The following is a 13,722-nucleotide window of genomic DNA, read 5'->3' as shown; positions in this document are numbered from 1 at the left end:
AAGTATAAACTCATAATATAACAGTGTATTCACATTGAATACCAGTATATTTGATTTTGTTTACATGTAAAAGTATAAACTCATAATATAACAGTGTATTCACATTGAATACAAGTATATTTGATCCTGTTTACATATAGAAATTAAAACTTATAATATCACAGTGTATTTACATTGAATACAAGTATATTTGATTCTGTTTACATGTAGAAGTATAAACTCATAATATAACAGTGTATTCACATTGAATACAAGTATATTTGATTCTGTTTACATGTAGAAGTATAAACTCATAATATAACAGTGTATTTATATTGAATTCAAGTATATTTGATTCTGTTTACATGTAGAAGTATAAACTCAAAATATAACAGTGTATTCACATTAAATACAAGTATATTTGATCCTGTTTACATATAGAAGTTAAAAGTCATAATATAACACTGTATTCACATTAAATACAAGTATATTTGATTCTGTTTACATGTAGAAGTATAAACTCATTATATAACAGTGTATTCACATTGAATACAAGAATATTTGATCCTGTTCACATATAGAAGTTAAAACTCATGGTATCACAGTGTATTCACATTGAATACAAGTATATTAGATCCTCTTTACATATAGAAGTTAAATTTCATGGTATCACAGTGTATTCACATTGAATACAAGTATATTTGATTTTGTTTACATGTAGAAGTATAAACTCATAATATTACAGTGTATTCACATTGAATACAAGTATATTTGATTCTATTTACATGTAGAAGTAGAAACTCATAATATAACAGTGTATTCACATTGAATACAAGTATATTTGATTCTGTTTACATGTAGAAGTATAAACTCATAATATAACAGTGTATTCACATTGAATACAAGTATATTTATTCTGTTTACATGTAGAAGTATAAACTCAAATATTACAGTGTATTCACATTGAATACACGTATATTTGATCCTGTTTACATATAGAAGTAAAAACTCATGGTATAACACTGTATTCACATTGAATACAAGTATATTTGATTCTGTTTACATGTAGAAGTATAAACTCATAATATAACAGTGTATTCATATTTAATACAAGTATATTTGATTCTTTTTACATGTAGAAGTATAAACTCAAAATATAACAGTGTATTCACATTGAATACAAGTATATTTGATCCTGTTTACATATAGAAATTAAAATTCATGGTATCAAAGTGTATTCACATTGAATACAAGTATATTTGATTTTGTTTATATGTAGAATTATAAACTCATAAAATAACAGTGTATTCAGATTGAATACAAGTATATTTGATTCTGTTTACATGTAGAAGTATAAACTCATAGTATAACACTGTATTCACATTGAATACAAGTATATTTGATTCTGTTTACATGTAGAAGTATAAACTCAAAATATAACAGTGTATTCACATTGAATACAAGTATATTTGATCCTGTTTACATATAGTAGTTAAATTTCATGGTATAACACTGTATTCACATTGAATACAAGTATATTTGATTCTGTTTACATGTAGAAGTATAAACTCATAATATAACAGTGTATTCACATTAAATACAAGTATATTTAATCCTGTTTACATATAGAAGTTAGAACTCATGGTATCACAGTGTATTCACATTGAATACAAGTATATTTGATCCACTTTACATATAGAAGTGAAAACTCGTGGTATCACAGTGTTTTCACATTAAATACAAGTATATTTGATTCTGTTTACATGTAGAAGTATAAACTCATAATATAACATTGTATTCACATTGAATACAAGTATATTTGATCCTGTTTATATATAGAAATTAAAACTCATGGTATAACAGTGTATTCACATTGAATACAAGTATATTTGATTCTGTTTACATATAGAAGTATGAACTCATAATATAACAGTGTATTCACATTGAATACAAGTATATTTGATTCTGTTTACATATAGAAGTATAAACTCATAATATAACAGTGTATTCAGATTGAATACCAGTATATTTGATTTTGTTTACATGTAGAAGTATAAACTCATAATTTAACAGTGTATTCACATTGAATACAAGTATATTTGATCCTGTTTACATATAGAAATTAAAATTCATGGTATCAAAGTGTATTCACATTGAATACAAGTATATTTGATTTTGTTTATATGTAGAATTATAAACTCATAAAATAACAGTGTATTCAGATTGAATACAAGTATATTTGATTCTGTTTACATGTAGAAGTATAAACTCATAGGTATAACAGTGTATTCACATTGAATACAAGTAAATTTGATTTTGTTTACATGTAGAAGTATAAACTCATAATATAACAGTGTATTCACATTGAATACAGGTATATTTGATCCTGTTTAAATATAGAAGTAAAAACTCATGGTATCACAGTGTATTCACATTGAATACAAGTATATTTGATCCTCTTTACATATAGAAGTTAAAACTCATGGTATCACAATGCATTCAGATTGAATACAAGTATATTTGATTCTGTTTACATGTAGAAGTATAAACTCATAATATAACAGTGTATTAACATTGAATACAAGTATATTTAATCCTGTTTACATGTAGAAGTATAAACTCATAATATAACAGTGTATTCACATTGAATACAAGTATATTTGATCCTGTTTACATATAGAAGTTAAAACTCATGGTATCACAGTGTATTCACATTGAATACAAGTATATTTGATTCTGTTTACATGTAGAAGTATAAACTCATAATATAACAGTGTGTTCACATTGAATTCAAGTATATTTGATCCTTTTTACAAATAGAAGTTAAAACTCATGGTATCACAGTGTATTCACATTAAATACAAGTATATTTGATTCTGTTTACAAGTAGAATTATAAACTCATAATATTACAGGGTATTCACATTGAATACAAGTATATTTGATCCTGTTTTCGTATAAAAGTAAAAACTCATTGTATCACAGTGTATTCACATTGAATACAAGTATATTTGATCCTCTTTACATATAGAAGTTAAAACTCATGGTATCACAGTGTATTCACATTGAATACCTGTATATTTGAATCTGTTTACATGTAGAAGTATAAACTCATAGTATAACAGTGTGTATTCACTTTGAATACAAGTATATTTGATCCTGTTTACATATAGAATTAAAAACTCATGGTACAACAGTGTATTCACATTGAATACAAGTATATCTGATTCTGTTTACAAGTAGAAGTAAAAACTCATAATATAACAGCGTATTCACATTGAATACAAGTATATTTGATCCTGTTTACATATAAAAGTAAAAACTCATGGTATCACAGTGTATTCACATTGAATACAAGTATATTCGATCCTCTTTACATATAGAAGTTAAAACTCATGGTATAACAGTGTATTCACATTGAATACAAGTATATTTGATTCTTTTTACATGTAGAAGTATAAACTAATAATATAACAGTATATTCACATTGAATACAAGTATATTTGATTCTGTTTACATGTAGAAGTATAAACTCATAATATAACAGTGTATTAACATTGAATACAAGTATATTTCATCCTGTTTACATATAGAAATTAAAACTCATGGTATCACAATGTATTCACATTGAATACAAGTATATTTGATTCTGTTTACATGTAGAAGTATAAACTCATAATATAACAAAGTATTCACATTGAATACAAGTATATTTGATCCTATTTACATGTAGCAGTAAAAACTCATGGTATAACAGTGTATTCACGTTTAATACAAGTATATTTGATCCTGTTTACATATAGAAGTTAAAACTCATGGTATCACAGTGTATTTACATTGAATACAAGTATATTTGATTCTGTTTTTATGTAGAAGTATAAACTCATAATATAACAGTATATTCATGTTGAATACAAGTATATTTGATTCTGTTTACATGTCGAAGTATAAACTCATAATATAACAGTGTATTCACATTGAATACAAGTATATTTGATCCTGTTTACATATAGAAGTAAAAACTCATGGTATAACAGTGTATTCACATTGAATACAAGTATATTTGATTCTGTTTACATGTAGAAGTATAAAATCATAGTATAACTGTGTATTCACATTGAATACAAGTATATTTGATTCTGTTTACATGTAGAAGTATAAACTCATAATGTAACAGTGTATTCACATTGAATACAAGTATATTTGATCCTGTTTACATATAGAAGTAAAATCTCATGGTATAACAGTGTATTCACATTGAATACAAGAATATTTGATTCTGTTTACATGTAGAAGTATAAACCTATAATATAACAGTGTATTCACATTGAATACAAGTATATTTGATTCTGTTTACATGTAGAAGTATAAATTCATAATATAACAGTGTATTCAAATTGAATACAAGTATATTTGATCCTGTTTACATATAGAAGTAAATCTCATGGTATCACAGTGTATTCACATTGAATACAAGTATATTTGATCCTCTTTACATTTAGAAGTTAAAACTCATGGTATCACAGTGTATTCACATTGAATACAAGTATATTTGATTCTGTTTACATGTAGAAGTATAAACTCTTAATATAACAGTGTATTCACATTGAATACAAGTATATTTAATCCTGTTTACATATAGAAGTAAAATCTCATAATATAACAGTGTATTCACATTGAATACAAGTACATTTGATCCTCTTTACAAATAGAAGTTAAAACTCATGGTATCACAGTGTATTAACATTAAATACAAGTATATTTGATTCTGTTTACATGTAGAAGTATAAACTCATAATGTAACAAAGTATTTAAATTGAATACAAGTATATTTGGTTCTGTTTACAAATAGAATTATAAACTCATAATATTACAGGGTATTCACATTGAATACAAGTATATTTGATCCTGTTTACATATAAAAGTAAAAACTCATTGTATCACAGTGTATACACCTTGAATACAAGTATATATGATCCTCTTTACATATAGAAGTTAAAACTCATGGTATCACAGTGTATTCACATTGAATACCTGTATATTTGATTCTGTTTACATATAGAAGTATAAACTCATAGTATAACAGTGTGTATTCACTTTGAATACAAGTATATTTGTTCCTGTTTACATATAGAAGTAAAAACTCATGGTACAACAGTGTATTCACATTGAATACAAGTATATTTGATTTTGTTTACAAGTAGAAGTAAAAACTCATAATATAACAGTGTATTCACATTGAATACAAGTATATTTGATCCTGTTTACATATAAAAGTAAAAACTCATGGTATCACAGTGTATTCACATTGAATACAAGTATATTTGATCCTCTTTAAATATAGAAGTTAAAACTCATGGTATAACAGTGTATTCACATTGAATACAAGTATATTTGATTCTTTTTACATGTAGAAGTATAAACTCATAATATAACAGTATATTCACATTGAATACAAGTATATTTGATTCTGTTTACATGTAGAAGTATATTCTCATAATATAACAGTGTATTAACATTGAATACAAGTATATTTCATCCTGTTTACATATAGAAATTAAAACTCATGGTATCACAGTGTATTCACATTGAATACAAGTATATTTGATTTTGTTTACATGTAGAGGTATAAACTCATAATATAACAGTGTATTCACATTGAATACAAGTATATTTGATCCTGTTTACATATAGAAGTTAAAACTCATGGTATCACAGTGTATTCACATTGAATACAAGTATATTTGATTATGTTTACATGTAGAAGTATAAACTCATAATATAACAGTGTATTCACATTGAATACAAGTATATTTGATCCTGTTTACATATAGAAGTTAAAAATCATGGTATAACAGTGTATTCACGTTGAATACAAGTATATTTGATCCTGTTTACATATAGAAGTTAAAACTCATGGTATAACCGTGTATACACATTGAATACAAGTATATTTGATTCTGTTTACATGTAGAAGTATAAACTCATAATATAACAGTGTATTCACATTGAATACAAGTATATTTGATCCTTTTTACAAATAGAAGATAAAACTCATGGTATCACAGTGTATTCACATTGAATACCTGTATATTTGAATCTGTTTACATGTAGAAGTATAAACTCATAGTATAACAGTGTGTATTCACTTTGAATACAAGTATATTTGATCCTGTTTACATATAAAAGTAAAAACTCGTGGTATCACAGTGTATTCACATTGAATACAAGTATATTTGATCCTCTTTACATATAGAAGTTAAAACTCATGGTATAACAGTGTATTCACATTGAATACAAGTATATTTGATCCTCTTTACATATAGAAGTTAGAACTCATGGTATCACAGTGTATTCACATTGAATACAAGTATATTTGATCCTCTTTACATATAGAAGTGAAAACTCATGGTATCACAGTGTTTTCACATTAAATACAAGTATATTTGATTCTGTTTACATGTAGAAGTATAAACTCATAATATAACATTGTATTCACATTGAATACAAGTATATATGATCCTGTTTATATATAGAAATTAAAACTCATGGTATAACAGTGTATTCACATTGAAGTATATCAATGTATGTATATCATATTCACATCAAGTATATTTGATTCTGTTTACATATAGAAGTATGAACTCATAATATAACAGTGTATTCACATTGAATACAAGTATATTTGATTCTGTTTACATATAGAAGTATAAACTCATAATATAACAGTGTATTCAGATTGAATACCAGTATATTTGATTTTGTTTACATATAGAAGTATAAACTCATAATATAACAGTGTATTCACATTGAATACAAGTATATTTGATCCTGTTTACATATAGAAATTAAAATTCATGGTATCAAAGTGTATTCACATTGAATACAAGTATATTTGATTCTGTTTATATGTAGAATTATAAACTCATAAAATAACAGTGTATTCAGATTGAATACAAGTATATTTGATTCTGTTTACATGTAGAAGTATAAACTCATAGTATAACAGTGTATTCACATTGAATACAAGTATATTTGATTTTGTTTACATGTAGAAGTATAAACTCATAATATAACAGTGTATTCACATTGAATACAGGTATATTTGATCCTGTTTAAATATAGAATTAAAAACTCATGGTATCACAGTGTATTCACATTCAATACAAGTATATTTGATCCTCTTTACATATAGAAGTTAAAACTCTTGGTATCACAATGCATTCAGATTGAATACAAGTATATTTGATTTTGTTTACATGTAGAAGTATAAACTTATAATATAACAGTGTATTCACATTGAATACAAGTATATTTGATCCTGTTTACATATAGAAGTAAAAACTCATGGGATCACAGTGTATTCACATTGAATACAAGTATATTTGATTATGTTTACATGTTGAAACATAAACTCATAATATAACAAAGTATTCACATTGAATACAAGTATATTTGATCCTGTTTCCCTATAGAAGTTAAAACTTATGGTATAACAGTGTATTCACGTTGAATACAAGTATATTTGATCCTGTTTACATATAGAAGTTAAAACTCATGGTATAATCGTGTATTCACATTGAATACAAGTATATTTGATTCTGTTTACATGTAGAAGTATAAACTCATAATATAACAGTGTATTCACATTGAATACAAGTATATTTGATCCTTTTTACAAATAGAAGATAAAACTCATGGTATCACAGTGTATTCACATTGAATACCTGTATATTTGAATCTGTTTACATGTAGAAGTATAAACTCATAGTATAACAGTGTGTATTCACTTTGAATACAAGTATATTTGATCCTGTTTACATATAAAAGTAAAAACTCATGGTATCACAGTGTATTCACATTGAATACAAGTATATTTGATCCTCTTTACATATAGAAGTTAAAACTCATGGTATAACAGTGTATTCACATTGAATACAAGTATATTTGATCCTCTTTACATATAGAAGTTAAAACTCATGGTATAACAGTGTATTCACATTGAATACAAGTATATTTGATTCTGTTGACATGTAGAAGTATAAACTCATAATATAACAAAGTATTCACATTGAATACAAGTATATTTGATCCTGTTTACATGTAGCAGTAAAAACTCATGGTATAACAGTGTATTCACGTTTAATACAAGTATATTTGATCCTGTTTACATATAGAAGTTAAAACTCATGGTATCACAGTGTATTTACATTGAATGCAAGTATATTTGATTCTGTTTACATGTAGAAGTATAAACTCATAATATAACAGTGTATTCACATTGAATACAAGTATATTTGATCCTGTTTAAATATAGAAGTAAAAACTCATGGTATCACAGTGTATTCACATTGAATACAAGTATATTTGATTCTGTTTACATGTAGAAGTATAAAATCATAGTATAACTGTGTATTCACATTGAATACAAGTATATTTGATTCTGTTTACATGTAGAAGTATAAACTCATAATATAACAGTGTGTTCACATTGAATACAAGTATATTTGATCCTGTTTACATATAGAAGTAAAATCTCATGGTATAACAGTGTATTCACTTTGAATACAAGAATATTTGATTCTGTTTACATGTAGAAGTATAAACCTATAATATAACAGTGTATTCACATTGAATACAAGTATATTTGATTCTGTTTACATGTAGAAGTATAAACTCATAATATAACAGTGTATTCACATTGAATACAAGTATATTTGATCCTGTTTTCATATAGAAGTAAAAACTCATGGTATCACAGTGTATTCACATTGAATACAAGTATATTTGATCCTCTTTAAATATAGAAGTTAAAACTCATGGTATAACAGTGTATTCACGTTGAATACAAGTATATTTGATGCTGTTTACATATAGAAGTAAAAACTCATGGTATAACAGTGTATTCACATTGAATACAAGTATATTTGATGCTGTTTACATATAGAAGTAAAAACTCATGGTATAACAGTGTATTCACATTGAATACAAGTATATTTGATGCTGTTTACATATAGAAGATAAAACTCATGGTATAACAGTGTATTCACATTGAATACAAGTATATTTGATGCTGTTTACATATAGAAGTAAAAACTCATGGTATAACAGTGTATTCACATTGAATACAAGTATATTTGATGCTGTTTACATATAGAAGTAAAAACTCATGGTATAACAGTGTATTCACATTGAATACAAGTATATTTGATGCTGTTTACATATAGAAGTAAAAACTCATGGTATAACAGTGTATTCACATTGAATACAAGTATATTTGATGCTGTTTACATATAGAAGTAAAAACTCATGGTATAACAGTGTATTCACATTGAATACAAGTATATTTGATGCTGTTTACATATAGAAGTAAAAACTCATGGTATAACAGTGTATTCACATTGAATACAAGTATATTTGATGCTGTTTACATATAGAAGTAAAAACTCATGGTATAACAGTGTATTCACATTGAATACAAGTATATTTGATGCTGTTTACATATAGAAGTAAAAACTCATGGTATAACAGTGTATTCACATTGAATACAAGTATATTTGATGCTGTTTACATATAGAAGTAAAAACTCATGGTATAACAGTGTATTCACATTGAATACAAGTATATTCGATGCAGTTTACATATAGAAGTAAAAACCCATGGTATAACAGTGTATTCACATTGAATACAAGTATATTTGATGCTGTTTACATATAGAAGTAAAAACTCATGGTATAACAGTGTATTCACATTGAATACAAGTATATTTGATGCTGTTTACATATAGAAGTAAAAACTCATGGTATAACAGTGTATTCACATTGAATACAAGTATATTTGATGCTGTTTACATATAGAAGTAAAAACTCATGGTATAACAGTGTATTCACATTGAATACAAGTATATTTGATGCTGTTTACATATAGAAGTAAAAACTCATGGTATAACAGTGTATTCACATTGAATACAAGTATATTTGATGCTGTTTACATATAGAAGTAAAAACTCATGGTATAACAGTGTATTCACATTGAATACAAGTATATTTGATGCTGTTTACATATAGAAGTAAAACTCATGGTATAACAGTGTATTCACATTGAATACAAGTATATTTGATGCTGTTTACATATAGAAGTAAAAACTCATGGTATAACAGTGTGTATTCACATTGAATACAAGTATATTTGATGCTGTTTACATATAGAAGTAAAAACTCATGGTATAACAGTGTATTCACATTGAATACAAGTATATTTGATGCTGTTTACATATAGAAGTAAAAACTCATGGTATAACAGTGTATTCACATTGAATACAAGTATATTTGATGCTGTTTACATATAGAAGTAAAAACTCATGGTATAACAGTGTATTCACATTGAATACAAGTATATTTGATGCTGTTTACATATAGAAGTAAAAACTCATGGTATAACAGTGTATTCACATTGAATACAAGTATATTTGATGCTGTTTACATATAGAAGTAAAAACTCATGGTATAACAGTGTATTCACATTGAATACAAGTATATTTGATGCTGTTTACATATAGAAGTAAAAACTCATGGTATAACAGTGTATTCACATTGAATACAAGTATATTTGATGCTGTTTACATATAGAAGTAAAAACTCATGGTATAACAGTGTATTCACATTGAATACAAGTATATTTGATGCTGTTTACATATAGAAGTAAAAACTCATGGTATAACAGTGTATTCACATTGAATACAAGTATATTTGATGCTGTTTACATATAGAAGTAAAAACTCATGGTATAACAGTGTATTCACATTGAATACAAGTATATTTGATGCTGTTTACATATAGAAGTAAAAACTCATGGTATAACAGTGTATTCACATTGAATACAAGTATATTTGATGCTGTTTACATATAGAAGTAAAAACTCATGGTATAACAGTGTATTCACATTGAATACAAGTATATTTGATGCTGTTTACATATAGAAGTAAAAACCCATGGTATAACAGTGTATTCACATTGAATACAAGTATATTTGATGCTGTTTACATATAGAAGTAAAAACTCATGGTATAACAGTGTATTCACATTGAATACAAGTATATTTGATGCTGTTTACATATAGAAGTAAAAACTCATGGTATAACAGTGTATTCACATTGAATACAAGTATATTTGATGCTGTTTACATATAGAAGTAAAAACTCATGGTATAACAGTGTATTCACATTGAATACAAGTATATTTGATGCTGTTTACATATAGAAGTAAAAACTCATGGTATAACAGTGTATTCACATTGAATACAAGTATATTTGATGCTGTTTACATATAGAAGTAAAAACTCATGGTATAACAGTGTATTCACATTGAATACAAGTATATTTCATGCTGTTTACATATAGAAATAAAAACTCATGGTATAACAGTGTATTCACATTGAATACAAGTATATTTGATGCTGTTTACATATAGAAGTAAAAACTCATGGTATAACAGTGTATTCACATTGAATACAAGTATATTTGATGCTGTTTACATATAGAAGTAAAAACTCATGGTATAACAGTGTATTCACATTGAATACAAGTATATTTGATGCTGTTTACATATAGAAGTAAAAACTCATGGTATAACAGTGTATTCACATTGAATACAAGTATATTTGATGCTGTTTACATATAGAAGTAAAAACTCATGGTATAACAGTGTATTCACATTGAATACAAGTATATTTGATGCTGTTTACATATAGAAGTAAAAACTCATGGTATAACAGTGTATTCACATTGAATACAAGTATATTTGATGCTGTTTACATATAGAAGTAAAAACTCATGGTATAACAGTGTATTCACATTGAATACAAGTATATTTGATGCTGTTTACATATAGAAGTTAAAACTCATGGTATAACAGTGTATTCACATTGAATACAAGTATATTTGAAGCTGTTTACATATAGAAGTAAAAACTCATGGTATAACAGTGTGATTCACATTGAATACAAGTATATTTGATGCTGTTTACATATAAAAGTAAAAACTCATGGTATAACAGTGTATTCACATTGAATACAAGTATATTTGATGCTGTTTACATATAGAAGTAAAAACTCATGGTATAACAGTGTATTCACATTGAATACAAGTATATTTGATGCTGTTTACATATAGAAGTAAAAACTCATGGTATAACAGTGTATTCACATTGAATACAAGTATATTTGATGCTGTTTACATATAGAAGTAAAAACTCATGGTATAACAGTGTATTCACATTGAATACAAGTATATTTGATGCTGTTTACATATAGAAGTAAAAACTCATGGTATAACAGTGTATTCACATTGAATACAAGTATATTTGATGCTGTTTACATATAGAAATAAAAACTCATGGTATAACAGTGTATTCACATTGAATATACAAAAAAATCACACAAGTATATTTGATGCTGTTTACATATAGAAGTAAAAACTCATGGTATAACAGTGTATTCACATTGAATACAAGTATATTTGATGCTGTTTACATATAGAAGTAAAAACTCATGGTATAACAGTGTATTCACATTGAATACAAGTATATTTGATGCTGTTTACATATAGAAGTAAAAACTCATGGTATAACAGTGTATTCACATTGAATACAAGTATATTTGATGCTGTTTACATATAGAAATAAAAACTCATGGTATAACAGTGTATTCACATTGAATACAAGTATATTTGATGCTGTTTACATATAGAAGTAAAAACTCATGGTATAACAGTGTATTCACATTGAATACAAGTATATTTGATGCTGTTTACATATAGAAGTAAAAACTCATGGTATAACAGTGTATTCACATTGAATACAAGTATATTTGATGCTGTTTACATATAGAAGTAAAAACTCATGGTATAACAGTGTATTCACATTGAATACAAGTATATTTGATGCTGTTTACATATAGAAGTAAAAACTCATGGTATAACAGTGTATTCACATTGAATACAAGTATATTTGATGCTGTTTACATATAGAAGTAAAAACTCATGGTATAACAGTGTATTCACATTGAATACAAGTATATTTGATGCTGTTTACATATAGAAGTAAAAACTCATGGTATAACAGTGTATTCACATTGAATACAAGTATATTTGATGCTGTTTACATATAGAAGTAAAAACTCATGGTATAACAGTGTATTCACATTGAATACAAGTATATTTGATGCTGTTTACATATAGAAGTAAAAACTCATGGTATAACAGTGTATTCACATTGAATACAAGTATATTTGATGCTGTTTACATATAGAAGTAAAAACTCATGGTATAACAGTGTATTCACATTGAATACAAGTATATTCGATGCTGTTTACATATAGAAGTAAAAACTCATGGTATAACAGTGTATTCACATTGAATACAAGTATATTCCATGCAGTTTACATATAGAAGTAAAAACTCATGGTATAACAGTGTATTCACATTGAATACAAGTATATTTGATGCTGTTTACAAATAGAAGTAAAAACTCATGGTATAACAGTGTATTCACATTGAATACAAGTATATTTGATGCAGTTTACATATAGAAGTAAAAACTCATGGTATAACAGTGTATTCACATTGAATACAAGTATATTCCATGCAGTTTACATGTAGAAGTAAAAACTCATGGTATAACAGTGTATTCACATTGAATACAAGTATATTCCATGCAGTTTACATATAGAAGTAAAAACTCATGGTATA

This window comes from Daphnia magna, linkage group LG9, assembly GCF_020631705.1.
Source record: "Daphnia magna isolate NIES linkage group LG9, ASM2063170v1.1, whole genome shotgun sequence".
NCBI lineage: Eukaryota > Metazoa > Arthropoda > Branchiopoda > Diplostraca > Daphniidae > Daphnia > Daphnia magna.
Note: the sequence above shows the minus strand (reverse complement) of the source record.